The following is a 27,663-nucleotide window of genomic DNA, read 5'->3' on the forward strand; positions in this document are numbered from 1 at the left end:
TTAAGAAGGTGGTACTCATGAAATTGTGTCAGTATACCAGTCATTGGGCATACGGAATGGAAGTCCCTCACTTATAAGGTGGAGTCTTTAGGGGTTTTTAGAGGTGACATGAGAGGGTGGAACTAGATTACTACCGTGAAAAGTTATGCCATAAAGAGTGCAATGTGACTTACGTGAACTTTAGTGAAAGTTAACAGGTCTAAGCCGGTTTTCACACGTCACATCCTGTCCTCCCTTCTTTTTGCCAACATTACGGGGGCCATAAAGTTTTCTAAGATTCTGCGAGGCAGATGGTTTCTGTCCGCACATCACCATAACAACCCATATTTCACAGTAAGTAACAAGCATGATTAGGAAAGACAGATGGAATGAGCCTGCAAATGCAAAATATGCCCCTCAATTTAGAATTCTTTGTCCCTGGGGAGGGGTTCTCATCTGGAAATTTAGTTGTCTTCTTGTGAACTCTTGGTAGCTCATAACAAACAGCATTCACACTTTAGACTTGTTCCTCAAGAACTCAGATGATTTTCTCCCATGTACCCTGAACCAAAGACTAATTCATTCTATCCTTCAGTGACCTGAGAAGTGGGAAAAAACAGGCATTTTCTACCCAGTTACTCCAGGTTCTATCCCCAGTATAATATAAACTGCAACCCAAGCAGTTCCCTGAAACTTCAAGTAGCAGCATTTTGCTGGTTCACACTTGCTCACAAGTTATCACCATGACTCCATGAAGAACTTCTATCTTCTCTCTCCTGCCCCTTAGAACTGGAATTCTTGTGTGGGATCTGTCTTCCATGCATTCCTTACTTGGACACCAATACCTTTAAACCTAAGCACACTTACTTACCCCGTACTTACGAGCTAAGTTAATATACACATATCTGGCAATGTGCAAAACATGCACAAAGAGAAACATGGAGAAAAAATAATAACTGGGATACAGAATATGACTTCTCCATAAAAACACTAAAGATCAATGCCATGATTGGAAAATGTGCCTCTAAACAAAAAAGATGTGGGGAGAAGGAGATTTAAAGACTTCTCAAGGCCTACCTATAAGACAAAATATGCTGATTCCAAAAAAAAATACCCCTTCAAAAAAATTAGAATAAATAAGTATTCACCAGCAGTCATAATTCAATGAGGTTATTAAGAGCAGTTCTTAACCTTTTCTTTGTGTAACACTATCATGTAGACCAAGAGTCAGCAAAGGGTCTTTTATAGACCCAGTCTACAATGGGCCAGATAGAAGATACTTTAGGCTTTGCGGGTCACAAGGTTTCTTTTCCAACTACTCAACTTTGTCACTGTAACACAAAAAAGCCATAGATGATATGAAAAAGAATGAGTGTGGCTGTGTTCTAATAACACTTTATTCACAGACGTTGGAATTTAAGTTTTATATAATTTTAATATCTCATGATATGCTATTCTTCTTTTGATTTTTATCAATGAGGTCAATTATTTAAAAATCTAAAAACTATTCTTAGCTCAGATGACATACAAAACAGGCAACAGGCTAGATTTGGCCCATGTGCCATAGTTTGCTGACCCCTAAAACAAACTTACATCTCTTATAATTGAAGTGATTCTCAAGCTGCCTCAGTGAGAAACATAGCTTAATAATGTCCAACTCTCCTTGCTCTGTTGACTGAGCAACCTTCTCCTGATTTGTAATCTAATCAGTCTGCATGTGGTACTTCCTTCTGGTGAATTGGTTCAATCAGAGAACCAAAGAAGGTATTCTAGGAGCAGAGCATTAATAAGTTGGCTCCCAGATTCGAGTTAGCCTTATAAGTCGTCCCTTGTTCCCCTACATTTACATAACCATTCAAAGTTCCAGATCTCATATTTAAAGAAGCAAAGAGTGTAATATGAAAGTAAACAGCAGCTATTAAATCCCTAGACAAGGCAGAATTACTCAACATTCTTACTGTAAATTCTAATAAATCACTGTCAACTCAAAGGGAGTCCAAATTGAGACAAGTTAGGAGTTGAATCAATTGCTAGTCTAATTGGTGATGAATATAAAGACATGAATTATAAGCATAAAACTTTAGGATCCCAAACATCTAATATGCACACAAAGTGTGCTATGACTGCACCTATAGGATAAAGGGAAAATTCCAACTGCCACACTGCCACAGTAGAAATAAAATGGAAAATAAACATCTAATAAGCAAGTAGCTAATAATATAAATATATGTGGCTAATAAAATTAATGGAAGCATACGTATCCCAAAAGAATCATATAATAAAGAAGAACCTAGTTTAATGTGTGCCAAATTTGTCCTATTACACACTTGATCAATCATGGAATAATATGAAGCCCATGAGTCCCCAGTCCTCACTAGATGGTAAAAATGAGTTCCATTACTAACTTAATCTCATTCTTGTCCTCCTACACTGTTGAGTCAAACTTATAAGGGTCTCATTTTTTTTAAGGCAGTCTTTTTCATGAGGTTTTTAGGATTATCATGCAAATAAATGTCCAGTGTGTCTGTACAACTAGATATTTAGGAATGAACTACTGGAGTCCTAACAAAGTGGGGAAGAAAATACATCAAAGTCCTGAAATTGGTGGCAGAGCTGAGGTTTAAACCTAGGTTACTGAATCTAATTAGCTATATAAATTTGGGACAATTTGTTTTAGTCTCTGTCCCATGAAGCAATATAGAGAGACCTTAGAGCTTATTCAGTCTAGCAGTTTTCAAGCTCTTCTTTAGCAAAGGAATCTTTGTTTAAAATGTGGTTTAACACATAAGCCTCAAAAATAAAGGTGAAAAAGTACAACTGTTTCGTTAAAGAGAAGTCACAGTGCCAGAAGCCCAGCCCACTCTGCCTTCCCAAGGCACCTATGTTGGCCACCAAGGGTCTTCCACAGAAGCCCAGCCCACTCTGCCTTCCCAAGGCACCTATGTTGGCCACCAAGGGTCTTCCACAGAACCCTAGATTACTGGCAAGCACAGCTAGAAACCCTGATCTTATGCAATCCTCTCATTTTACAAACAAGGAAGCTACAGAAAACATGAAAAATGGCCCTGCCAGAAGCCAGACAGTGCTGTTCTTAACTGAACATAAACAATGAATATAAACAGTACCCAGACAAGGCCATACTACTGCTGTGTTTGGAACAAGACAGAGACAAGGCCACTCCACAATCTCAACAATGACAAAACATCCTCTCTTCTGATTAACATGAGAGGCTGCAGTTTCTCTTCCAATAAGAACTCCTAGCCCACCTTTAATCCACCAGCCTCTTTGATAAAATGTATTAAGATACTCAGCCATGAATTCCCCTGCTTCTTGATATCACCCATTCTAGAACTCGTCCCTGCTCCCTTGATTCCTCCCTTGAATCATCCAACATAAACCCAAATCCTATAAAAGAATTTATCGCCAGCGCATTTTCCCTTGCTGTCACAGGCTCAATAAACTTAACTTTTTGGTTTTACTCCAGGTACGTCCCTGGTAGTCTTTGGCTTCAACACCACATTATTAGCATTCTAAGGAGTGTCCTCAAGAAAAACAGAGCAGAACCAAGAATGGGTTAAGAGAACAAATAGCTGAGTTCCTGGAGTGGTAAATAAGCATGTCAGAAACAAATAGAGGGCAGTTCTGATCACTAATAGACAAAATGCTATATTTGCTTAATGTTTTATTTACTAATAATCCTAAAATCTACATTACTAGGCTACACCATTCTTCTGAGCCTAGATATCCAACTACTTCCTGGACATGAACACTAGTTCCTCTTACAGGCAACTTATACCTGTAAAAGCCTTGCTCATCTCCTCTTCCTTTCAACTTTTCTCTACTCCCACCCCAAGACTGTACTGTCTCCTGGTTTTTTATATCTTTTCCTGGTGAACTCTCCACCATCTCCCACGCCACACCAGAAATCTTGGGATCATTCTAAACCACTCCCTCATTATATTCTTTCATAAAATTAGCCACCAACCAAATATTTCTCAATTTCTTCCTTCCTTTCCATTCTTCCTAACACTCACGTTGCTTCTCATTTGAAATAATCCCCAGAGTGTTCTCTCTGATTTCATTTTCCTCCACCTTCAAACAATCTGCCACATCTGCTGAAAGAAAACTTCCTAAAATGCAAATCTAATTACATCATTCTTTGCTTAAAACAATCTTTTCAGCCATCACCCCACCCCACCCTACCCACTGGTCCTGAGAAGTACAAACTCCCGAACATGGCAAAGGAGCCCCAGCCCCATGCTCCAGCCACTCCAAGTTGCAGCTCCCTCCCCTGTGATCAGTGCACCAGGAGTGCCCCTCAGCTCCTCTCTGCCAGCTGACCTTACATGTTCTCCAAGCAGTTCAAGCATTGCCTTCAGAGAGCTTTCTGTGTCTTGATCCTTCCTGAGCTGAATCAGAGGCCATCTTTGGTTTCACACACAAAGGCTTCCACTCTGTGTGAAGCAATTCAAGAGATTCTCAACTCTAGCTGCACGCTAAAATTCACCTGAGCACCTGAATGCCCAGAACTCAGCTGCTGCCATTCTGATTTAATTGTTCTTGGAATCAATATGATTCCCATGTGTGCTGGGCTTCGTGCTTCTCAAACTTTAATGGAAGGAACAATCACCTGGGGAGCTTTTAAAAATGAAGACTGATTCAGCAGGTCTAGGTAGGGTCTGAGATTCTACATTGTTAATAAGTTCTCAGGTGATGTCAATGCTACTGCTCCATGGACTACACTTGGGGAAACAAGGGTCTAAATAAACTCTGTCATTGGCCGGCCCATCCAGAGGCAATAAAGCTGTAAATAGCCAAAGCAACTACAAAAAGACTTTCCCTGTCAAGGAAAACAGATGTTGCTAAGACACCTGACATAGCCTGGTTCCAGAAGAATTTATGAGTATCTACGATAACTGCAACGTGGTAGAAGCTATTGTGACCTAAAGGTGTAAATCCCAGAGAATGAAATGACTTGCCCAGAATATCAGAGTGTAAATAGCAGAAAAGAGATCTAAACTCAGAACACTTGATTCCCCAGTCTGTATACCATTCAATGTATTAAGTGCCCAGAAGAGATGTTGAAGACTCCATCACACTAGGAAAATAGCAATCAAGCAGGACACGGCCAGCATTAGCAGGATCCAGCTAAACACTTTGATACAGAAGTGGCTGGAGTAGCTGGTTCAAAAGAGCCAGGCAAAAGATGCCAATGAGAAGGGCAATGGGGAAACCGGTCTCTTGAGTCCAAAGGTATTGAATGTGTTCCTGAATGAGCTTAACCTTGTCCAATGGCAAACGACATTGGAAAATGTGCACTGTGGAACTACAGACTATTCCAATGTCTTTAAGTACCTTGAAGGCAGTAGGAATGCCTTATTGATTTTAATATTCCCAGCATCAAGCACAGTGTTTGACACATGGAATTCACTGAATATCTTTTGAATAAAGCCTAACCAGAGAAAGTCTTGGTTTTTTTTATGTAATACTATATCGATCTATGTTGTGGCCAGTCTTCATCCTATAGGGTGAGATGATACAAGCCTTCTGCTTCACTTCCACCTTTAGAGAATTCCTCAAGTTTCTGGGTGGGAGCAGGATCTGGTAGAAGTGTGATACAGTATGAGATTCCCTGGGCCCTTCACTCAAGTGCATCAAAGATACAAGGATTATAGGCATAAACACAGTAGTGTTGATTCTTATTGGAGAACAAGGCAGAAGTGAACAGCTTTTATTACGTTGTGGACACACGGGTGGAGGCGTGCTGACATCACCGGTTTTCCAGGCAGCAGATGGTTTGCCAAAGACAAGAGAACCATTGAAGGATAAATCATGTTACCTAAAGGTGAAAAGCATGGGCTTTAGGGGCAGAGAAATCTGAGTATGAATGTCATTTCTACCGATCACTCATCATTTGGCACAAGTTCCTTAACCTTACTAAGCCTCAGCTTCCTTATCTATAAAGTGGAGAAAACAAGTAACTTCCCACAAACACTGCTATAAGGATTAAGTGAGATAATTGTGCCTTTAATGCAGTGTCTAGGACACTGTAGATGTTAAATGATAATAGTTTAGCAACGGTACCAATGAAGAAAAGCTTCAGTGCCAATTGTGGCTGCACGACTAATTCTAGAAGCAAGAGTTGTGGTCACCATTTGTATTTCTTGCCAGAGTATGAAAGGACTGCAAAAGTGTCTTTTTACTCTTATATTTTCTTTTTCCCTTTTTAGAAAATGAAATATATTATTTCATTTTAATTGTCTCAATCATATTTTGTTTTTTCCTCTACTACTGTCTACTAAATAGATAGGTGATAGATATAGTGAATAGGCAAGGAATGGCAAATTTTTTTTTCTCTCAAATCAATGCCACTTAACTGGAGTTGGCTTCCAGGACCACTATATTAAGAGGGATGTTGATGCTAAATGCAAGCTTAGTGAAAAAGAGAGCTGTGATTGATTCGTTCTGAGTGCTATGAATGAGGGCTTGTCACACCTCACTTTAATTCAGAGGTGGCAGAATAGTGAATAATAACAGCTAGGTAGGGTCACAATGAAACCAGAGGGAATGGACAGCAATGGTAGATTATAGGGGGAGAGATCGGTGCACACTCTTACACTGCTCTTGAGACATCTTTTGGTATAGTTGCTGTGTGTCTGTGCTACATTCCCCTCCACACCTGCTCTTCACCCTCCTCTACCTGGCTCACTGTATAAAGGCTGACCAATATGCAGTATATACACAGGGTTGTGTGCCCCCTGGCGCTGATTGGTCTGGCCAGTGGAGAGCCCCAGTAGGAGATACATATGAGGAAACAGTGAGAGCAAGGTCATTATTTCCCTGGATCTCTCTGCAGGGTTGCTTCAGGCTAGCTATGGTCCTTCAATCTGAAGTCACTGATCCTCTCAGGCAGTTGACTGCATGATTCTTATTTCTTTTAGGTCTCAAAAACCATTCCCTCTTCCCCTCCCTTTAAAACAAAAGGTGATAACAGCTTCAATGCTATAAGCTCTAGGGTCCTGCACTATCCATGGTGGTTCTCCTCACCTATACTATTATAAATAGTCCCTCAATAAATGAACACTCTCAAACTGTATTACCTTGAAAAGATCCATTTCCCTTGGAACTCTTAAACACTATGTCTTTGGTTTGCCTCAATATTGAAAGTGAAGTGAGTATCTGTAGACGTGAATGGTAGAATATGCCAGAGAGGGGATCTTTGTACATCTAAGAAAAAGGGTATGTGTCTGGTGGCTAGAGATGGACTGGAGATAACAATACCCTGCCATACCCACTTCTTCATCCATCTTAAACTGCCCACCAATGATCTGGAACTTTCTCTGCATAGCAGTGTCAACTGGCTGAGCAGACTTAGGTCCTACCATTAACAATCTCTAATTTAACTTGATGGGATAAGATGTCCAAGACTATTCAGTTTCCCTTGATGGAAAATCAAAACTCAAAACTTTGTCACCTGTTTGCCAATGAGATGGGGAGGTACAGATATACAAGGGGTGACTAAGTCAGGTTACTGGCAAAGAATCTTGACTGAGGAGAAAATTGTGGTCCTGCCCAGCTAGTCACCTGCCTTTCCCACCAGCCTGCCCTTTCTGAGGCCAAGTTGTATAATTCTGTCTGTGTCTCTACATTTTAGGATGTAAATCCATCTTTGAACCTCATTCAAAGAAAAGAAAAGAAAAGAAAAAAGAAAAGAAAAGAAAAGAAAAGAAAAGAAAAGAAAAGAAAGGAAAGGAAAGGAAAGGAAAGGAAAGGAAAGGAAAGGAAAGGAAAGGAAAGGAAAAGGAAGAGGAAAAGGAAGAGGATAAAGGAAGAGGAAAAAGAAAAGAAAAATTTAATAGATCCCTGTTCACCACCCTTCAATGATCTAAGAAGCAACATTTCATGATTAGCAATGCAGACAGAATCAGGACAGGAAAGGTGAACTTGCAAATGTGACCTCAGCATCCTCAGGGTAAAGGTGCTTGTCCTTGAATATGGCATCTGCATCCAGTGATCTTGTGAATCACACACTGATTCACCTGCACTAATGGGCAGTCACTCCTAAGAACCCCCATGGGAATAAGCAGATCCTGGTTCTTGGTAGGAGACAGACTCCTCAGAACCATTACGCCTCCTTCCAGTGCTGAGTATCCAGAGATATGGCCTCCATAGCAAGCACAGGCAAGCAAGGTAGAGAACTAGAACTCTGACTCTCTCCTACAGAAAAGATGATAAAACACACAAAGAGAAAAGTTAATGCAGGATTCCTCCGAGAAGGCAGGTTGTGAGAGAGCAATCAAAACACTATTTAGGGGAACAAAAAGGAGAGGAATTAGGGCCAAGGAGGGCTGCGGGCCTCTGCCCCTTAAGCTAGGAGGACAGTAAAGCTCACCCCAATTCCATTTTAGTAAGGCTCTTTTTAAGCTCCTCCAACCCTTCAATTCACTATCTTCAATAGTCTTTTCATCTCTCAAGATCCAGATCAAATGCCTTCTCTTTTGCGGAGGCCTCCCTGACCCCAGCCCATCCCACTCCCAACCAAAATTAACTGCTCCTTTCTCTACACTCTCACTGCATGCTAATCCTTTCTTTAGCATCTTTTACTTGTAAGATATGAACATGTTTGCTGTCCCCAAATGATCTGTGAGCTTCCTAATGGCAGGATCTGTCTTGGTGACTTTTGAACAAAAACAGTCCCTAGACTGTAGTGGAAGAATATTAAATGCTCAGCGAGTTTGACAATGACAGATTTTTGCTATCAATTGGAAATTGGACAGCCTCCCTTCCCCACTTCACTCTCCTCTTTTTCCAGATATGTCATTGGTGGGAAAGTAAGGGAATCCCCAGTGCAGGGAGAGTTGACTTTCACCCTGGCTTAGTCTCAGTTCCCACAAAAAGTGGAACCTGAGACAAGGACTTCTGGGAAGAGAAGTGGGTATGGAGGGGCTGAAAAGAATGAAACAGGGAAGGAGGAAAAGTCAAAATAAGGGATATTATCAATCTAGTCCCTTCTTGGGCAACTGGGGTCCTCTTCCACTGGGGATACTCTGAAGAGCCATGTAGAACATACCCCAGAATTGTCTCCCCCAGGGCCAAGAAATGGGAGAAGATATGCATACGCAGCCATTGATCAAGGGCTACCTATGCGATCTTAGCTTACTCATACTTTGGGGTGTGTGGCTATGTCAGAACGACTGAGCAAATGTTTGCAGGAGTCCAAGGTGAGGTTAGCAGAGGTGCCCCAGGCCAGAAAGCAAGTTATAAATGGTGCAGCTGAGGTGAGGTGCAGCCAAGTTACACCTGAGCAGCAACAACTAGAGTAGAAAGGTGAGCTAAGAGGATATGAGGGGGTCCACACGAAGTATCTGACACACACGTTGTGATGATTTTTAGTGGCCCTTTGTGATTGCTATCCACGTAGAGACTAAGTCTTACCAATCCTAGCATTAGTCATTGTTAAGTTGTTAGCAAACAGAAAGTGTCAGTTGATATAGCTAGAATTTTCCCAAGCTTCACCAGGCTGTGGGTACAGAGTCACGATAGACACCCAAATTTCCATGGCTCTAACCCTCTAGCTTCTAACTAGCTCTAGCTTCTGAAAGCTCTAGTCCTCCAGCTGTTTGCAAGCTTCTCCCAGCTATTTCTCTAGGCCTGCTGAGAGTGCTTCACACATGCTTAGACAACTGTCGGCTGTCATCACCATGTGGCATCAGCCATGTTTTCCCCTCCTGCTTGAGATCCCCTCTCGTATATCCTGTCCCAAGCAGCTCCTCCCTGCCACCTCTGCTGCCCACGGCCACAATGAGACCACACTGAGAGCGGAACTTCCCTTGTTCCTGAAGTTGCCAAACCCTCCAGGTGCCAAAATGACACATTTCTTTCCATTTTCCTTGTGCCAGAGCCATGTCATGGCTCATACAGAAATGGGAAGATGCAGGAGTGCCTGGGTGGCTCAACTGGTTAAGTGCCCGACTTCAGCTCAGGCCATGATCTCACAGCACAAGTTTGAGTCCCGTGTCCAGCTCTGTGCTGACAGCTCAGAGTTTGGAGCCTGCTTTGGTTTCTGTGTCTCCTTCTCTCTCTGCCCCTCCCAGACTCACATTGTGTCTCTCTTTCAAAAATAAATATACATTAAAACAAAAAAAATGGGAAGATGCTTTTTAAAAAATGTTTATTTATTTTTGAGAGAGACAAAGCATGAGCAGGAAAGGGACAGAGAGAGAGAGGGAGACACAGAATCTGAAGCAGGCTCCAGGCTCTGAGCTGTTCCCACGGAGTCCCACGTAGGGCTTGAACTCACAAACTGCAAGATCACGGCCTGAGCCAAAGTCAGTCGCTTACCTGACTGAGCCTCCCAAGCACCCCTGTGAAGATGCTCCTTCCCCCTCTCCCCACCACGTCATACTTTGAGCCAGGAGTCTGCCAGAAGTGATGTTTCAGACCCAGAGGCTCGGTAGTAGCTCCCTTGGCTTCAGTTCTAGTCCAAGGGTTGATTCTCCCCTCTCCCTTGTCTTCTCTCTTCCCACTCTCCACCACCACCACCAATACAGCTCACGCAAAATGACCTCCTTCCTCCTTCAGACAAAAATACATATCCTCATGCAAATAAACTCAAGAAAGCCAGCAGCTTCCAGCAATTCACAGCAGCGCTCTGGACATGCCGAGGCAGACTGCAACACCAGCCGTGCTCACAGCCTCAGCACAGGTCATATCTCCCTATCATGGAAACTATTATTTTCAAGTTTATTTATTTATTTTGAAAGACAGGGAGAGCACAAACAGGGGAGGGACAGAGAGAGAGAGGGAGAGAGAGAATCCCAAGCGGACTCCACACTGTCAGCACAGAGCCCAACGTGGGGCTCAATCCCACGAACCGTGAGATTGTGACTTGAGCCAAAACCAAGAGCCAGACGTTTAACTGCTTGAGCCACCCAGGCGCCCCATGGCAACTGTTTGATATCTTCTGTACACCAGTGATTACGTGCATTGAGGCTTAAAATCAAGGATGCAGTTTGGCATCAAAAACTCCCACGCGTTTGTGTGGGGTTTTTTCCCCCCTACAGTTATAAAATGAAATCTCACCAGATGTCCCAAATAGCTTTTTATCCTGGCATTCTCCCACATCACTTCACCTTAAAGAAAAATGGTTTTGCGGGTTGACAAAGGTACTTAACCTCCCAGTGACCTACCCTCCAAGATCCATGTGGTATGAGTTAACTCCAGCGCACACAAAGTTGCACCGGATATATTTCTAAATGACAAAGTTCTCTGAAAGTAACCTTAACAGACCTGCAACATCAGTCCTCAGTTATGCCTATAGAAAAAAAATGTGTTCACAACACGCTACAGCTTGGTCCAGCTCTTTGAAGAACAATGGCTGATGAAAGCCAGGAGCAAAAGAAAATGGCAATAAAATAAGGTGGCATACTGACAGCTGAGATCTAGTATAATATCTATGGGGTGTTCTGTGGCTCCAGGATTAGATTGCTCTCACTTCAAAAAAGCCATCCATGAACTCTGTCAATCAGCAACTCAGTCATACATACATAAAATTCTTTCCCCTATACCCTGCTCAAAAAAAAAAAAAAAATTCTTAAAGATGATGCCTAAAAGACAATGTATAGATGATACACATTCTATTAGTGAACAGGTGCATTTTTCTCCTCAACTAATTTACAAACTGAGTTGAATTTTAATCCAACCTTTAGCATGCCTCACTTTTACAAAAGGAATTCAATTTATCATTCTCTGTGGACTTCAAATAAAAAAGTAACATCAAAGTCGAGCAGAAAATGAAAGCCCTGATTCAGACATTATTTTGCTTTCCTCTCCCAAGTAAATATTTGCACTTGCCGGAGGAGCTTATGCTGATATGTCTGTAAATTGATTACAAATTTTTATAAGGAGGTAAGTAGCCAGGAACAAAGGAACGCAGACTGAAGTTCCCCTGTGCTCTCGTCTGAGTGACCTCCAGCCGACTGTGCAGATGACCTGTTTAGAAGGAAGACGATTTGGTCTCCATGGAAGCTCAGTGTGTGGGCTCTGCTTTGACAGATTGACAGCTGTGCTAAATGATGTTGAAATTACATGTAATAGATTTTAGATTATGACTATTGTCCAGTAAGGACTGAAGAGTCCCTGCAGTGACAGGGGACTCAGGATGGTTATCTTCTTAAGCTCATTCCAGAGTAAAAAGGCATTGGCTCTTATAAATTGGGCTTTTTCTTTGTTGCAGGGAGGTGGTAAGTACCAAAGTAGTTTCACTAATTAGAAGCTATAAGCCCAGAATAACCGTTGTCACTCATTCCTAGAATGAAATATAACCACGCTCAGTACATTTCTGGACACAACTCTACCCCAATTTAAAGCTAGGCATAAACGAAAGCTCAAGTCTTCAATGTCATGATAGCCAATTACAGTATAATTAGCCAAATTGGCATTTGGAGTTTGACTCTTTGCAGAATTAGTGGGCTGCTGACCTTATCCTGATATGTCTTTATTGATATGCACGATTTTCTGTTTTGTTTTCCTTGTAGAAAGGAGGAGAGTGGGGCTTGTATGAGAATGGCCAGGAGAAAGGAAAGCAAGGGAAAGGATGCGGATGTCAAACCGCAAGGAAATGGAACAGATGAGCAAGAACAGACTTGAACCTGAGTACAACTGAGACGGGTCCCAAGGACTCCCCAAAATGAGGAGGAACCAAGTGCCTATGTGAGAAGGTAGAAGTGTAATGCCTGAAAAAGGTCCATTTTAAAACACTACCATATTTATTCCCAAAGACTGGGGGCTAGAGGATACAGATTACCTTAAATGCATGGGTTTAAACGACATTCCCTTTGTCTTAGTCCACCAGGACACAGGTCATGCCCGACCTTTATCCTTTGAGAGCACGGTTGGTATATTGCTCAGGAGATAGCATCCCTACCCAAAGGACGTGAATCTCTGTAAAAAACAAACAAACCAAAAATAAGCAGTTTATTAAGCCACTGGATAGAGGAGAATAAAAGGAAAAGGGGGGCCAGGAGGATAAAATAAGAAAGATGTTTTACGCTTCATCAAAATACGAAATTACATTTCAGGTGTAGCTCCTCCAGCATACTGTCACCACTACCCCAAAATGAAGCATGAGTCGTGTGGAAACAAGTTCCTTTTCTGAATAAACAGAGCAGTTCAGACGAGTATATGTATTGGGTCTAAAAAGACACTTCAAGAACTATGGTCTGAAGTTCACTGAGTGCCAAGGGAAACTGCCATGATGCAGTCACACCCACATATTATCCATGTGGCCTCTAGCCTTGGTCTCACCTGGGAGCCTGTCAGAAATGCAGACTCTTAGCCCCACCCAAGACCTACTATGTCCACCCAGGTGATTCTCATGCACATTAAAATTCACCCCAGCTCAGATTATCAGTCTTCACCCTTTAAGTGTATTGGAAGAAGCCAAAAAGCAGAATTTAAATTAAAAAAAAAATTTTTTTAAACCCCTGAAAATAGTGAAGGCGGTGTCACATCCTTTCTTCCTTGCCCCTCCCATTGAGAAAAGCATCCCAAAGTGCAGAAGAGCATATTTTGTGTAGGAAAGAGAAATAAGAAAATATATATATATATATATATATATATACTTATATGTATATTTAAAACAAAGAAGAAAGATAGGACAGATAAAACAAAAAACAACGGTTACTCATAAGGTGTGACGTAAGAGAACTGGTTTAGAAGGGATACAAGAGGAAGTGACACCTCTCCAAGTATACCTTTCCATATAGTTCTGATCTATGGAAGCATGTTAATATTCTGCATATTCAAAAAATAAAAAGAAACCAACAAGGATGGAAAGAGGAAAGAACAACCTAAAACCAAACTAAGACAAATAAACTAACTGCATTTCAAGTGAATTCTATAACCACAGTGAAGGAGATAAAAACAAAACAAAGACCTAATCTAAGTAACTTATGAGCATAGTATTTGACTGTATAGACAGTCCAAAACTTAATGATCCTTCCACCTGCAATTTTTCGATGGAAGGGCCAACAAACCACAGCTCCCAGTCAGCCGCGTGATCACGAGGGTAAATGTACAACCATTCTGTACACATGCAACCAGTCTGCTTTTCACTTTCAGTACGGTATTCAATCAATTACATGAGATTCAGCATTTCATTATAGAATAGGCTTTGTACTGGATGATTGTGCCCAACTGTAGTCTAATATAAGTGTTTTGAGCACGTTTAAGGTAGGCTAAGCTATAATGTTTGGCAGGTTAGGTGCATTCCATGAATTTTCAACTTACAATATTTTCCATTTACAACGGGTTTGTCGGGACATCATCCCATCATAAGTCAAGGAAGATTTGTAAGCTCTTGGGTAAGACTGAGTGATGATGAGAGCTACAAACAGATCCTGAACTCTTTTAATACCTTTGTTTCTTGTATAGGTATTGGCACAGCAATCCTGAACCTGTTTTAAATGTATTACAGGAATTAACAAATGAGTGAATGTATGATGTTGTTGAGGATCAAGGACCGGTGCCTGCTTGAGACACACACCAATGGCTGCAGGAAAGAGCTGTTCCCCTGAGCCTGGCATCCGGTATGATTTACATGGAACCAAGTTACACAATAAGAGACAAGCGGGAGTTCCAGAGGGACACATGGAGAAGGCAAAGTGAAGATGAAGGCAGAGATTGGAGTAATGTAGCCACAGGCCAAGAAATGTCTGCAGCCACCACAAGCTAGAAGAGACAAGGAACAAATTCTCCCCTAGAACCTACAGAGGGACCATGGCCCTGCCTACACCTTGACCTCAGACTTCCAGCCTCTGGATCTGTAAGAGAAACACTTCCAAATGTGTGATAATCCATTACAACCTCCCTAAGAAACCTGCAAAGTAGATATATTATTATCTCTACTTTCTAGATAGGACAATAGAGGTATAAGAGCTCAAAACACTTGCTCAAGTTCCAGAACTAGTAAATAATTTAACAATAAATTAACCCAGGAAATGTGATTCTAAAGACAGTCCTTTATAACCTCCATTTCAGACTCTTTCTGCCATACAGTCATTAAAGATAACAGTGTCATACAGTAGCCATCTTTCCACATCAAAATGTGATTATGTAGAAAAGCAAGTCACAGAACAATATATAGGGATATTTTGGTAAGCAAGCATGGAACCTTACCTTATGAAAAGTTCATAGAGAGACTGAGTAAAGAACTAAAAGCAATAAATATCAACCCGATACCAAAAGAAAGGAAAATCCCCAGTATCCAGAAACGAAGAAGGAGTATAAAACCCAAGTGATAAGCATGTGAGTAAGGGCCGGGGGTTAATATCCGTGAAGGAGCAAGAAGCTTAGTCTCACTTTTCCAAAGAAGACATCCAGATGGCCAACAGACACATGAAAAGATGCTCAACATCACTCATCATCAGGGAAATACGAGTCAAAGCCACACTGAGATACCACCTCAGTGGCGGTCAGAGTGGCTAAAATGAACAAATCAGGAAACTACAAATGCTGGTGAGGATGTGGAGAAACAGGAACCCTCTTGCACTGTTGGTGGGAATGCAAACTGGTGCAGCCGCTCTGGAAAACAGTGTGGAGGTTTCTCAAAAAACTAAAAATAGAGCTACCCTATAACCCAGTGATAGCACTGCTAGGAATTTACCCAAGGGATACAGGAGTGCTGATGCATAGGGGCATGTATACCCCAATGTTTATAGCAGCACTTTCAACCATAGTCAAATTATGGGAAGAGTCTAAATGTCCATCAACTGATGACTGGATAAAGAAGATGTGGTTTATATATACAATAGAATACTACTTGGCAATGAGAAAAAATGAAATCACGCCATTTGCAGCAACGTGGATGGAACTGGAAGGTATTATGCTGAGTGAAATAAGTCAGTCAGAGAAGGACAGATATCATATGTTTTCACTCATATGTGGATCTTGAGAAACTTAACAGAAGACTATGGGGGAGGGGAAGGGGAAAAATAGTTTCAAACAGAGAGGGAGGCAAACCACAAGAGACTCTTAAATACAGAGAACAAACTGAGGGTGGATGCAGGGGTGAGGGGCATTGAGGAGGGCACTTGTTGGGATGAGCACTGGATGTTGTATGTAAGCCAATTCGACAATAAATTATATTCATACAAAAAAAAAAAAAAAGAAGCTTAGTCTCAGAATATACAACACAGGGAGTAGGAATTCAAACCTCCCACGAAGCCAGGACTCATGAAAAGCTATCCCTCAGTGAGGGCGGATGAGATACAAGCTCCACTTACTGGCTCAGGGAAGGGGCTCAGGAAAGGGTGAAGAAAGCTGGTCTGCACACTGTATAAGGGGAAAAGATCCCCCATTGCAAACAGCAGCCCCAGGCCTGTTCCACACTTGTATGTAGGGGTCTGAATACCCCTGCAGTATGGGAATCTCCAGCCAAGAAGTTAATGTAAAAATGGGCCTCATGGAAGTGAAACCCCCAGGCCTTCCAGCAAAAACAAACACAAAGCCCTTTAAAAATAAACTTTCTAAACCCTAAAACATACAGAACATTCTAAGGCACACAAACACACACAAATAAGTACATTGTGACTGAAAATGAGCTCAAAATGGAAAATTACAAAGTGGTCACCAAGAAGAAGAGTCGGCAGTCGCTGCAAACAGGAAGATTTCAGTGATCAATAAAATGACAACCTGTAAGCGACTGTTAAATAATTATGTTTCCACTGATAAAATAAGAAGACTTGAAATCTTAAGGAAAGAACAGGCATTGTGTAAGAAGAATTAGTAGATCTGAAAATGACCAAACAGAACTTCTAGAAGTGAAAATCTAATATTCAACAGGTAAAAGAGCAGATTGGAGAAGGCTGACCAGAACACAGATGTACGGAAATCATCCAAAATACAGCAATAAGAGATAAAGAGATGGAAGATAGGAGAGAGCAGTTAAGAGAGATGAGAAGATTAAAAATACATCTCATTAGAATCCCAGGAGAGAAATTAAAGAATGATGTAGAAGTCATAACCAAAATATAGCAGCTGAGAAATTGTGAGAATTGATGAAAGATAGAAGTATCAGGATCTAGGCAGAAAATAGCTTCCTCAAACTAGGTAATTGAGAAACGTTTAATAAAGCAACTGTTTACAAAGGTGAGCTGCTTGGGTTTAGGAAATTAACAAGAGGCTCAGGAAATTAACAAGGGGTAGAGAAACACCCACCTGCTAGGAAGAGCAAGGAGTCTGAAAGGGCAAGGTGAGGGAGAGGTGACCAGAGCTCAAAAGAAATAGCTGCATGAACAAGGTCCTCCAGAACAGTAGCTGTGCCTTCAGTGAAGGGTTGCAGCCAACCCCTGGTAAATTAGCATGGATGATGCCCAGAATAAACACACCAACTTCACTCTCCTTAGCCCTTGGAGCCTCTGCTGGTGACTCACACTAATGGAACTCTATTGGAAGCAAAATGCAAGAAGAGATGCAATCCACCCACTAACCTTCCCAGTTCAGGGTCTTCAAGTAAAGGCTTGCTAGAGGTCCTCACTGTAGCCCCAGGGTGCTTTATGTTTTCCTAAACCCTGCCCCGCTTGTAAATAGCCCCTAGGCAGTGTACATAGGCAGTGTGCTACTGCTTCCTGCCAGAATTCTGACATCCTTCACTGGTAGGCGTGTGCTGTGCATGCATTATAAGTGGAAAGAAGAGAAAGGGGAGAAAATACAGAGAAAGTCTATAAGTAAACATTCTTTTTCTTTTTAGTTACTAAATTTTCTAATTTTTCTACAGGGAACATGGAGTACAATGTTGCAAAACATCAATCTTTTAATAATGCTAAAAGTCTACAGAAAATATGGATTCTTAATCAATTCATTCCCCACCAGATTGACATCATCCCTAACCCAGACTCCCTGCCTGATATCAGAGCTAAAGACACAAACAAATGATGTAGCCGAAAAGAAGAAGAAGAAGAAGAAAGAGGCAAGATTCAAACCAAGTATTGAAAAATGGTTTTGTAAATAGCAAAATTTTTATAGACAGGGTTATATGGAGACTTGCTTAAACTCAGTAAAACGTAATCTCCCAACTGGGGCATGGCCAGGTTGTGGAGCTAACATCCAGGCCTGTGAAAGTCAGTAAGAAGTCCTGTGAAACCTAAAAGACAATTTTGTATTTAAAAAGACAACAATGAAATCTCATCTTTATCTAGAATGCTTCAAGAAATAGGTGCACCTTCACTGTGGCTAAAATTGAGGCTTGACGTTAAAATGTATAATGCTTGCTAGGTTTTTTGTTTTTTGTTTTTTGTTTTTTTTATTAATCAACCCACATAGCTAATCATTGCTTGAAACTCAAATACCCATATGCTGAGGCTTGGGGTGACATCTGGCTTTTGATGGATTAGCAGGGAGGTCCTCATTTCATCTCTTGCGTCTGAACGTTGCTACCCGGAAAGTGACACATCCCTTGTCCAAATGCAGTAAACCGACCTGGATTCAGAGGAAAGAGCGCCATCTAGTGCAGCGCCACTCAGTCTAGCGGTTCATTGTGTGCTTCCCTCCCCCCACCCCCGCCTTGCAGTTGATTGTTCCAGCTCAGACTAGCTCCTGAGATTAAAGATTTCAGCGGGGGTGGGGGTGGGAGGAACGGCTGGAGGAAAGGGAATCTATGGCCACAGACCAACACTTAACTATATTAAAAATCCCAAGTCTTTGGCGAGAACCATTTGTTAACATCGTAATGCTATTAGGCAAGGATAATGATTGATAGAAGTCATTTTACTAGGCAGTCAGATACAAGTGTCAGTTTCTTGGAGTTTATATGAGAAATGACATCATCAGTACAATTCTCTGGTGAGGAGTGCAGAAGGAGTAGAGCCAGCTAGAAGCCTTTGGTCCTTAACAGGAGCCACTACTTCCTGACACCCCATCCACACCCCTGGAGAGAATACCTAAATCCTGCTTTTGTCCTTTATCTGAGATAGAAATCTCGGTGCAGGTGGAGAGGAGGAGGCAGTGCAATCACCTGTGGTGAGCCTATATTCCGCAGAAAGTAGACTTTTGTACATCTCAGGCAGGGCAGAATAATGGGCTTTCGCTTACAGAGCAGCAAGCAATGGGTCTTGGTGGGTCAGACAGGCTCACAGAAGATTCCACCAATCATTGACAGAAAACTTCACAAGGGACTAGCAGTCAGTCTCTTATGAGATGAAATGCAAATGCAGCTGTCTTTGGGCTATGAGTCAAACCCTGATTGGCATGCAAATGCACATATATTCCTTCCAGCTCTAAAATTCTATGGCAACTTACACCCACATTAAACTATGTGATAAAACACAGCTCAGAGCAGCATCAAAACCAGAGTTCCCTGAAATGCAAATCAAAACCACAATGAGATATCACCTCACACCTGCTAGGGTGTCTATTATCAAGAAGACAAAAGATAACAAATTCTGGCAAGGATATACAGAAAAGGAAACCCTTGTGCACCATGGGTGGGAATGTAAATTGGCACAGCCACCATGGAAAACAGGTCGGAGGTTCCTCAAAAAATGAAAAATAGAACTAGCCTATGATCCAGCAATCTTACTTGTGAATATATATCCAAAGGAAGTGAAATCACTATTTCAAAGAGATATCTGCACTGCTGTCTTCATTGCAGCATTAATCACAATAACCAATAGAAACAACCTAAGTGTCTATCGACAGATGAATGGACTTAAAATGTGGTATATATACACAATGGAATATTACTCAGTCTTTAAAAAAGAGAGAAATCCTGCCATTTCTGTCAACATGGATGAACCTGGAGGGCATTATGCCAAGCAAAGTAAGTCAGACAGAAAAAGACAAATATTGTATGGTACCACTTATGTGTGGACTCTTTAAAAAAAACAACAACAAAAACAAAACTCAAACTCCTAGAAATAGGGAGCAGAATTGTTAGCTGAGGGGTAAGGGGATGGGAGAAGTTGGTCAAAGGGTACAAACTTTCAGTTACAAGATAAATAAACCCTGAAGACCTAATGTGCTGCATGATGACTATAGCCAATAATACGGTGTTGTATACTTGAAATCTGCTGAGAGAGTAGATCTTTTTTTTCTTATTATTAAATGTAATTTACTGTCAAACTGGTTTCCATACAACACCCAGTGCTCATCCCAACAGGTGTCCTCCTCAATGCCCATCACCCACTTTCCCCTAGAGAGTAGATCTTAAGCATTTTCACCAAAGGGGGAGAAAAAAATAATATGAGATGATGGATGTGTTAACTGGTAATGGGAATCTTTTCGCAACATGTACATATACCAAATCGTCATGTTGTACACTTCAAACATATTACAATTTTATTTGTCAATGATACCCTAATAAGCTGGAGGGTAAAAACACAGAGAGCACTCAGCCTTTACTACTACTTCATGAATTCCTACCCTATCACCCAAAAGGCTGGAGGATTTTCTTCTTCAACAGCTGTGCCCTTGGGTCTATAACATTTCCCTGGTTGTGTTAGTTCTCTCATTGTATCCTTTTTATTACAGAACTGAAACCTCAGGGTTTAGGAAAAAAAAAAAAAACCCCGGTGCCTCCACAAAGAAAGCTTATACACATAGTAAGTAATTATAAAAATCCGACATTCCACACCTTTAATTGCTTTGTATTTCATTCTTCCTGCCCAGTTAAGAGTCAGCTCACCACTCATACTTTCACTCATTCATTTGTTGGATTTCCAGCCATCTGTGTTGGATCCTACCATCTGGCTGTCTTAGAGTGCAATGGCATAGAAGCTGGGTTTTATGGATTTCCAACCGAGTGAAGTGCTCTCTATTATTCCAGCAAAGTTTTAGTACTATGAACCGGCAGTATACTTGCAACTTTTGTTAACTCATCTTTGGGACTTTTACCCAAGATTAGACTGTGAAGAGTCTGTCACACATATTCAGCGAACCCCCAGTTTGGCTCGGTGCTGCTGACCACCTTTCCATTCCACGTCAGGACCAGAGAGAATCACACAGGCACACTGTTGTGTGGTGGGGAAGCAGGAAATCAAAAGCCTTCCACTTTCAGTGGTGCTTTGCAATCCCTCTATGTGTTCCACTCTCATTTCTCACACTCACGATTTCTAATCTTTATTGCCCTTCCTAAGTCCTCTTGTCTCACCATCCCCCCTCCTTCTGCACAGAGAGAAAAATGGGGATATGAGGAATGAACTCCTTTCATTTCCTGCTCTCCCATCTCCACCTCTTTGCCTCCACTCCTGACCACACCTCTGGCTCTGTCAGATGTTCCTCCTCTTATTCAGGACTAGTCTTTCCACCTGAGCTTCCATTCCAGCCTTTCCCACTTCCTCAGACACCTTACCCTGAGAATGAAGGAATGAAAGAAGTGAGGGAGGGAGGAAGGAGGGAGAGAGGGAGAAATGGAGAAAGGGAAAGAGGGAGAAAGAAGCAAGGGAAGGAAATGAAAAGAACCGGAATGCAAAGGGAAGGGAAGGAGAGAGGAAGGGGAGGGGAGGGAGAGGGGAGGGAAGGGAAAGGCAGGAAAAACTCCCTTAAGACATCCCTCTGATTTTCACTCAATCTCTTTCCTTCCCACACAGACCAACTACCCATAAGAGTGTGCTCTCTACCCATGTCTCCGGTCTCTCGTGAACACAGTGCAATCTAGATTCAGTCTCCACCACGTCACTGAGCCCTAACTGAAGTACTTTTGTGGGACTGTATGGGTGGTGCGTGAGGCAGTGCCTGGCATAGGGTTAAAGCTCAGTAAGAAACTTCTCTGGCCAACCTGCCCCTAATTTGTCAACTAGATAGGAGCTCTCCAGTTCTTCCTTTACTGGACTTTTCTCCATCAGTGATGCCTCCTTTTCTGAGATCTCCCCTATTTGCTTCCAACTTTCTTCTCTCTCCTGGAGCTTCTCCTCCTTCTGACCACTCCTTATGTCTCCTTTTCAGTATCCTACCCCCTCTATGCCTTAAAATAGGCACTAAAAATGCCACTTTTAGTCTTCATCTCTTGGCTGAATACTCTTGTTGGGTGACTCGATAAACTCCCACAAAAGCTTTACCATTTTCACTTTATTTGACAAATATGTAATGAGTTCCTACTACTTGCCAGTTCTATATTCCTCCCCACTGGATATCTCCATTGGAATGATACACACATACACACACACACACACACACACACACACACACACAAATTATTCCTCATTCTCTACTTCTGGTTTAAGTAAATGAAGCCACCCATCAACCAAGTAAATCAAGTGAGAAACTTAGTAATAGTGTTAAAATTGCCTTTCACCTGCCCCACATCCAAAGAGTCACTGGGTCCTGTGGATTCTACCTCCTAACCTCCCTAGAATCCCTCCCCTCCTCTCTAGTCCACTGGTTGGCTTCAGTTCACACTTCATCCTTTCTCGTCTGAGTTCCCGCAGCAGCCTCTTAACTGGTTTCTCATGTTCATCTTAGTTGCCGCCAAGCCATTCTCCACACTGGCCTTTCTAAACCATGATCTAATAACAGCACTTCTCTGTCTAAAAATAATCTGGTGGCTCTCCCTGCCCCAGTACAAAATCCAAACCCGTCAAAGTGCCAGTGGTCTGGCTCCCACCTCCCTGTCCACTCTCACCTTGGCACCCACTCTCCTGCTTCTATTCGGTGCCTGTGGCTTCCCATGCTCTTTCATTCCTCCGTGACTCGACACACCGGCACCTCTACTCTGATCCTCTTCCCCTCCTCCTTTTTGTTCAGGTTTGTGCTCATCTCCAGACTCAGATCAGTTGTCACTCCCTTCAGAATATTTTCTCTGTCCTTCCCCTAATATCCTCAGTCTGAAATAGGTGCTGCTTTCTAGGGAATCCCAACGTGCTCTGTATTTCCCTCTACCCTATTTACATTTACATATCCATATCCCCTGTGTTTTAAGCTACACTGTAGTTTCCCTGAGGCAAGGGGTCATTGATAATTGGTATCAATAGTACCTATCACGGTGCCTAAAACATAGTAGGTAAATCAATAAATAGACGTTGAATAAATGTTTGTAGAGTGAAAACATTACCAAGCTTTCCCTGGGCTCACTAGCCATGGCACCAATGAAGTCATAGTAACAATATTAAATCAAAGTCCAGTGAATTTAGGCCCCATCTTTTCATGTTATATTTCAGACTCTGCAAATACACGTGCATATGCACATCGTGCGCACACAGTGAAAAGTGCCCAGAAACTGCTGACACATGATGCATTCTGCTTGTAAGAGCTCCCTGTTCCACCTGACCTCACCAGCGTCTCCATCAGTCACAGATACCCGTTTCTGGCACCACCACTGGTGCCCTCAAGCCTTCATGATGGCGGTTCTCGGCAAATGAGGAGAGAAGGAAGTAAGCAGAGAAAGCCTATCTCCTCTATTAAAGATGCCCCAAAACAATGCAATTTGTGCTATAATTTTATTACACACCTGTGAGTAAAACATCTTTTTACCACTAGTTTGTCCACCGCTGCTCTGCATGGGGCCCCAGGTAGGATCAATGAGGGTTGTTATCTGAGAGAAATCTGAGTATTGGACAATAGGCTGACTTAGTCACTTGTCCTTTCCAAACATTATGGCACTCTTTACAGAGGAATCTCATCTGTCTGGTTCCTCTCTCCCTCTGTCCTGCCCCAGTGGTTCTGAGATATGGCTGATTCTCACCTACACCAAACATGACACCTGTCTTCACTACACCATGCATCAGACACTGTGCTCGCATGGGGCACAAATGGTCAATAAGACAGACATGCCATCACGGAGGCAACATAGAAGTGAAGGGTAGGGTGCTAGAGCTATGCCGCCTGAGTTTACATCGTGGCCCTACCACCTTCTAGCTTGTGTGACCCTGAGCAAAATACTTTACCTCTCAGTGCCTCAGTCTCTCCATCTGTAACAGGTGCTAATATAGCACCTACTTTATAGGGTTGCTATAACGAACGAGTTAATTTATGTTAAACAGAATTGTCTGTCACACACCAAGTACTCTATAAAAGTTATCCACTAGTGTTATAGTCTAGCCAGAGACAAACAATATAAAATAAACAGACAACGAAGCCAAGTAATTACTAGCTGTAATAAGTGCTAAGAAGGGAAGGAGCCAGCCGCACAAATAGCTGGGAGTACAAAATTCCTGGCAGGGAGACAGAAGGAACAGCGGGTACAGAGTCCCTGAAAGGGAAAGGAGTTTGGTGAATCCTAACACTGAATGAGAGTTGGTGAGCAGAGCAGAGTAAGCCAGGCGCAGAACAGCGCAGGAAGAGGAGAAGGAAGATCAGATTGTGTGAGGCTGATGGGCTGCAGCAGAAAATTTCAATTTCGTTCTATGTCAAATGGAAAGCCATTGGAGGGTTTTAAACGTTATCTGATCTACATGTTTTAAGATTGCTCTGACTAATGGACTGAAGGGTAAGCAAGAGTAGAAACAGGAAGATAATTAGGAGGTTATTACAGTCGTCCCGAATAGAGATGGCAGTGGCTGGCACTAGGGGGTGGCAGTGGAGATACAAAATTCAATGGTTTAGAGTGTTATCTGCAGAGAAAATGCAGTGGACTCTGCAACAGGACAGAGCTGGCTCATTAAAGGTTAAGAGAAGGCGAATCATCTCCCTACTGTAACCTGAAAGAGAGAGAGGCCTTTATTTGTAAACATGGTTTTCCATGGGAGACATACAGTCACTACTGTCCGTAACACAGAGCAATGATTTACTGAGAGCCTACATAGGATGGAGCTCTGGGGTTGGTAGAAATGACTTTGCTCCAGGATAGATGCACAGATAACTTCTTTTTTCCTTTGATACATGTGCCTGAAAACACTATTTGTAAGTCATCAGAATTATATTTATAAATCTACTAAATAATAAAAAGGCAAACAAAATAGGTATTAGCTGTAATAATCATAAAAGAATTAACTGATATGTTTTAGGTCAATTACAGAACAATAGACTCGTATTTTATAGGTCATATGTGTCCTGTAGTTCTTTGTGGGCCCTTCTTTTGTAAATATATACAGTATATTTATGAATATTTTATAGAAATCACATCATTTTGTTTGAAATGATTAGATTAATTGTACCGTATTTTCCTTTGTAAATATTGACGACCATAGACATAACTGCTTTTTATGTTACACTCTTACTTAAGAATTGTATCCCCAAAAAGGTAAATTAAATTCCCTTTGTGAGAACGTTTAGAAACCCACTCTGGCAAAAGCGGGACCCGTCGATGATCTCTATTTACCTTTCCCTGGCTCAGAGTGACACATGACAGAAGTTTTAAAGTCATTGTTTAATGTCTTCATTTCTCTGCTCCCAAAAAGTTTTCTCTCTCATAATCTCTTGTCACTAAAAAAGTAGGGTCCATCTAAGAATAGTATTACAAAAACATTGCGAGTGCAAGAAAAATAATCTAATCAAACCAGCATACATTTATCGAATAACTAATACTCAAACTCCCTTCTCTGTATATTTCACTTCCAAACTTCTTTAGTTCACACCAACCAAAAATAAAGTACATGTGGATTGGGCCACCTAAGTAAGAGAATACTTACTTAAATAGAGGAGGGGAGAGGTAGAGTCACATAAAAATAAAGGAAAAGAAAAGAAAACCATTCAAACCAGAGCAGGAGCTACCGGCGCCCTGTCCACTTCTCTCAGGATGGTTTTCAAGATAAAAACTCAAGAGAACTAACATTTGTTGCATGTATGCACTCAGGGAAGGCGAAGCTAATGTGAAAGCAAATGATCTTTCTAGGAGGGTCACGTTTCTTACCATCCATAGACCAGGCAAATTCAGCAAGTGAGTGGAATAACACAATAAGAAGAAGAAGCAGAGCTAGCACTGGGAGATTAGGACAGAGTGCATGAGAAGTCAAGTCAATTTCCATTTATTCAGTCAATGCATGGATGAAGACTAGCAGACGGGAAGCCAGCCAAGGGACTCAAGGTTAAAATGTATACCTTGAGTTAAACATTATGCAGACAATAATTCACAAGTTTTTGGCTGTTTCAAAGTGTCTGAACTAGAAGTTTCTCAAATCCATTGCTGAGCTAGGAATTCTATACACTAAGTTCATAAACATATAAGAGAGAGGATGGGGTTGGAGGAGACTGCATGTCTCCAAAATGGTCATCTTTCATGTTTACATGTAGAGGATGATCTGCTTCTTGGCTAGCTTGATGTTAAGGATCTATTTCACCCATTTGGTCAATATCCAAGATGGCAGGCCTAACTGATTGTCTAAGACAATGGCTCCCAGGGCCAGACTGAAAGCTAGCCAAAGTGCAGGGAAATTATCAAATTTAAATGAAAGCAGGTTTAAAATGGCTATTTTTATATGTGGCACATCATTTTTGAAGGCTAAGAAAAAAATCAGTTTAGGGAAGGAAAGTAGGAGTACAGGTGAGTATGCTGCTATTAGAAATCCCAACAGAATAACAGGATGCCCATCCCCCCAAAACAAATTTTGAGGAAAGACCCAACTGGTCTCCCTGCTTTTGCCCCTGTGCCCCTATAATCTATTCTCAACACAGAATCCAAATAATTATATTAAACACACGTCATATCATGCCCCTCATTTCTTCTAAACCTTCCAATGACTTCTGATATCTTTCAGAGTAATTGCCAAATCCTGTAAGGCCCCCAAATGATGTTAAATGGTGAGGACCAGAATAGAAAGCTCCAAAGGACATTCACCCCTTTTTTGGCTCCCCAGTATCTGTGCATCCTTCCCATATAGGATAAATTATCTGCATGGTACGGTCTTTAGTAGGAGGCAGGGCCTACAGCAATGGAAAGAGGGACTGTTCCCTGTCCCTACTCTCTAACCAGTGGAGCAATCTCATGACCCAGGCTAGGCCAGTCTGGTCTGCATTTTTGTAATACTTCCTCAAGATTCAAAGATGGACACTATTTGCAATGATAGAATCAAGGGTAGAGTGGCTGTCATGCTGTATAGGTGGCACCAGCAGTAAGCTGTCCATCTTCAGTGGTACCACAGTGGCATCCTAACCAGACTGTTCCTGTGCATGACCCTCGCCTGCTGAGCTTTCTTTGGCTCCTGCTTATTTTCTGAGGCTGGTTCTATAACCTCTCCTTTGATTCTGAGAGTTGCTATGATCTTCCAATAAATCTCTTCTCTGCTTAGATTAGCCAGAGTCATTTTCTGTTGTTTAAAACCAAGACTCATGACCAGTAAAACAAGCTTTGTTGCACATTAATGAATCCTTGAGTATAAGAGGGCAAAACTGGAGTCTAGTAGTGTGTGCAGAGAGCCAGCTGGCTCCAAATAAAATAGACAGAACTGAGTTTCTTGTAGCACCCAAGGAGAGGTGGCTTACAATGCAATCTTAAAGGAGAGAGAAGAGTCTGAGTAGTAGGGCTGAGTAACCCATGAAAGAAAGGGATCAGGGAAAAAATTCCAATGAGCAGCAAGAGGAAAGGCAAAGGGAAGTGAAATTGTAAAAGCTTAATCTAAATGGCCGTACCTTTTAGAACCCCCCCTCCTGCCTGCATCTTATCTGCCCATGGTACCTTTTCTTACTATAACTACTCTGTGAAAGTTAGCAGTTCCAAAGCTTCAGGTGAGATGTCATTTGCTACAGCTGAATAAAATAAAATATTTTTTTAAATCAAGACCTAACTAAATCTGACTTGAAAACAAAATGCTGTGAAAT

Source organism: Leopardus geoffroyi, chromosome B3 (assembly GCF_018350155.1).
Source record: "Leopardus geoffroyi isolate Oge1 chromosome B3, O.geoffroyi_Oge1_pat1.0, whole genome shotgun sequence".
Taxonomy (NCBI): Eukaryota; Metazoa; Chordata; class Mammalia; order Carnivora; family Felidae; genus Leopardus; species Leopardus geoffroyi.